General features: G+C 37.4%; 1 long non-coding RNA gene across 1 annotated transcript; it reads right to left on the bottom strand.

The window, feature by feature from the left end:
• Positions 1–290: 290 nt before the first annotated feature.
• LOC114159882 (uncharacterized) lies at positions 291–3,722 on the bottom strand. Its single transcript, XR_003598677.1, has 3 exons — positions 3,333–3,722; positions 2,956–3,024; positions 291–1,532 (listed from the first exon to the last, which is right to left on the bottom strand). It is a non-coding gene; the product is annotated as an uncharacterized LOC114159882 (long non-coding RNA).
• Between the last annotated feature and the right edge of the window lie 546 nt (positions 3,723–4,268).

Genomic DNA, 4,268 nt, shown 5'->3' with positions numbered 1-4,268 from the left:
TGTCTTTCTCCCACACACGGTCACATCACAGCCCTGATTCCTCGGATCCTAGACGCTGAGCCCTTAGGTGAGACTTAGTGGATGTGTGGAGGACAGGTTGTGCTCTTTGTTCAGCGACAACACTATTCTTCCTTCTACAAGTAACTCACTGAGAGACTGTTCTGCTGTCACAAAAAAGATGGATGAAAACACTTTGTGCTCAAGAGCGCAGAGGACAAGAATGCCTCAGATTTGACCTTTCACCTACACAAGCACAGCTTTTCTCAAGATTCCTTCACAAATCTTGAGAAAAGATTTCTGAAGGACCTTAAATTTAGTCAAAATAAACTTCTCATCCACTTAGGTGTCATCCAAAAAATATGTACAAGTTTGCCTTACATGGATGTATTGATTTTTCCAATTACTGAAGCTTAGGAGGCTGAAAAATAATTCACAATAATTTCAAATATAGTTAACTTGTAAAAACGTGAATGTAAGCATATTTTATTTACTCTACAGAATGAATACATGTTTGTAGTATTCAGTCAACAAACCCCTAAGTGATTTGGAAAATATATAAAAATTCTAAGTGTTGCTGCTTGTTTAATTCACTGTATCTTTCGTGTGACCTCAAATATGCCTGATTGGTTGAGCGGTTGCTGCTGGTAACTCCTCTCTCTAGTGTTCATGTATCAGTTATTGTAAAATATATAATAAAACAGATATGTAAAAAAAATATTTTTTTCTGAAAGTTACGTAGCATAGCTGTAAGATATATTTTTTTTGTGAGGACAAATCAGAGTGGACTGTGCAAAAACGTATATAGAAATTCAACTTGAAAATCCTGTAGCAGCATAATTTATATACATGAGGCTGGAAAATTTAATTGCCATTTTGCCGCTATGACTGATGATTGTAAATTGTGTCATATCTAAATTTTGATTTTAATTTATATCTACTGCATGTGCTAATTTCAAACAATCCTTACTTAATTTGGCATCTACTTGACTGCAGAAACCCATTTTTTTATGTACATGCAAAACTTTTGTATTCTGAGCGGTGAAGTGGAAATTCACTTGTTCCTTTCAGGTGGAATGAATATTACTCAATTGTTTCATCATGTTTCATCCTTCAAACTTCATTTGTTAGATTTCAAGGCTGACTTGTTAATGTACATTGACCTAATTGACACTAAATTTTGCTATTGAAATCAGCATAATATGGGAAATGGTGGAAAAGAGAAGAACAGCGAGAAGAAAACAGAGAGTCAAGGAAATAATGCTAAAAAGATGCTGCATAAATTTGGGTTTAAACTGAGACCAGAGGAATATGAGATCCATCCTTTTGAGACAGAGTGTCATCTCAGGCCAGATTACTGTCTCCAGTGCCACTCAGCTGGACCCCTCCGACAAGGAATCCTCCATCTAGGAGGCCTTGTAAGCCATGCCATCAGAGGGTGGGGTTCGGGTCAGGGGTTGGAAGTTACAGGGTTGACAGACAAGAGAGATTGATGTCCGTTGACAAAACTTGAGCCCAGCAGACCTGCCTGTTCCCTGGGGGCCAAATGAGAAGGGGATCAGACCGATACAATCCCCCCTCCCCCATCCACTTCTCATCCACACACACGCCCCCACACACAGTTTGACTCCCCCCAGTAAACCAACCCTTAATGCAACCCTTACTGTCCTGCTCTGTCTTGTTTGATCATGTACTAAACTGTAAGGGGAGGCAGCAGAAGGCCTCAGTAAAATTAGTGCCCTGACCTATCATTACTTGTGAATGCCTGCAGTAAGTGTGGCTGTCAGCTAGAGCAACAGGCTGTCACAGGGAGAATGTAAGATGTGAGGAGCTACAGCCCCTTCATACATGCTGTCCAGTACAGTGGACAGTCACTCAGACCTAAACTAAACAACTTGAATACCAATGATTAATGGTGATGTATGACATTTGTTAGTATTACCTCAAAATTAGCAGTGGTGGAAATCACCCTGTCATCTTTAGGATAAAAGACCTGCATGTTCATTGATTTGGTGATTTAGTTTTTTTTTTTAATCAAATAATTGAGTGGTATATTAAAATGTATATAAATTTATATGTTTAGTTTTATATAAATTCCTTGCAAATTGATTTCTAGCACTTTTTTTCATGGCAAAACTAAACAGTGTATTTTTGTTGCTTTCTATGTGATAAACAGAAACTCTTGTTTAATTATGAAGTGTAATGAAAAATATTTTTTAACATTTGGTTTAGGGATTCTGAACTGGATCTAGGTCTTGACTTTTACTGGGTTATTTCAACCCATGAATCTGCTTTCATCTAAGCTATTTTAATGTTTGTGTTTCGCTTTCTAGTGGCCTTCCTGGAAGACGCACCTCCTTATTTGTCTCAATTAACCATTATTCATTAAAAGAAGGTGCACTGATCTGGTATTATTTCTTTTTATAATAAATGGTCTTCATAAATTATCAGATTTATAGTTTCTATAGTTTTTAATTTGTCATTAGAAAAGCTATTCCAATCTCTTAATGTTAGAACATTTTACTTTATGTATAAAGGATTTAACAATTAACGTTAGTTTCCAGAGTTTATATTGTGTAACTCCTCCACCCCAAAAAATAGTAATAAAGAAAGAATACTTGTACAAATATAACTTCCGCTATGGAAATTTGTCAAATGTGTCAACTTTCTTTTAATAAAATGCTTCTCAAATTACTTATAAAAAGCTAAGCGCATTTCAGCTATTACAAATTTGAAAGGTCAACGTCTCAAAAATTATTATAACATTTTGTGTTAGTGTTAAAAACTGAACAGAAATGTAGTTAAAGAGGTACAGTGGTGCCTCTTTAGCTACTGTGCTCCACAGTTTGTTGTGACATTCGATTGATCCAGCACTTCCCCTTGGAGAAAAAAAATTTGATGAGGAGTCTTGGACATGAAATGCTGAAAGGCTGCTATTAAAGCAGATCCTTCACTCACCCGTTCTTTCTCTTCTCCTGTTACATGAAGTCATCGGTGTGGAACGCCAGAGCCCACTCCAGCTTACTCCTGAGGGAAAGTGACACACTGCTGGATATATATCGTTTGAAGATATGTAGAAAGTTGTAAAATCTCGTCTGCATGGTATGGGTCCGTGTCCCTTGACATGTGTCAGCGCAAGGCTTGTGATGAGTGACTGCACTGACGAGACATCAAGTCTAGCTATGCATTCAAGGGGGTATTCCACTGTTGGAGTGACTGACGAATGACCTCTGACCTCAAAGCACAAATTTTAAATGGAATTTGGATAACCTCATAAATATAATAATAAGCATAAGAAGCTCTTGAGGGAGTAAATTTGGTGTATGGATACTCACATGCACTGATTTCTGTCATGAAGTGCGGTGGTGTGAATGGTGAGGCAGACGCAGCAGACCCAGGATGAGATGATTATGGTGATTTAATGATGAGAACAAGGTGCAAACAAATCCAAAAACAGTCCAAAATCCTGGCAGCACAGCAGAGCAGAGCGGAAGGCAGAGGCTCAACACTGGTAGCAAGAGGACATACGAAGGACCAACGACAACACACGACTGCTTAGACACACGACAAGGACCCGACACAGAGACACAGGTGACACTAAATACACAGGCGTAATCAGGGAACGAGACACACCTGGGAACTAATTAAGGGGAGACAGGACAACACGGAGACTCAGAAACAGAGGAAACTCAAAATTAATACATAGAAAAACTCAAACCATGACAATTTCATGAATTTTTAGAACTCTTATTAACTACTAAAACATGCAAAGGAGTAGTTCAAATTTCTTCTTCTTAAGAATAGCTAAGCACATAAGTAATCTTTATTGTAAATATGTGGAGAACTCCCTGAAAATGAATCTTTTGATGTTGACGTTTTCCACTCTGGTTCCTTTAAAATACCTCATATCAAGTAATAGACCGATACAAAGAGAGAGGAAGGAATCATACAATTTTACTAATCTTTAATACTCATGAATGTAGATAGATAGATAGATAGATAGATAGACAGATAGATAGATAGATAGATAGATAGATAGATAGATAGATAGATAGATAGATAGATAGATAGATAGATAGATAGATAGATAGATAGATACTCCAGGTAATTGATAATTACAGAGTAAATAGTTCAAAGAAGGAGGTTGAAGATGGAGGTAGGCAAAGCTGTCTCAGCAAACTGACAGATGCTTTTGTCAGTTTTCAGTGTACAAATTAACAAGTGGGTTACATTTGTAACATTCTCCTGTTTGAACTACCTGACCTTCCTCC

This window comes from Xiphophorus couchianus, chromosome 16 (genome assembly GCF_001444195.1).
Source record: "Xiphophorus couchianus chromosome 16, X_couchianus-1.0, whole genome shotgun sequence".
Taxonomy (NCBI): domain Eukaryota; kingdom Metazoa; phylum Chordata; class Actinopteri; order Cyprinodontiformes; family Poeciliidae; genus Xiphophorus; species Xiphophorus couchianus.
Note: the sequence above shows the minus strand (reverse complement) of the source record. Positions and strands in the feature narration are given on the sequence as shown.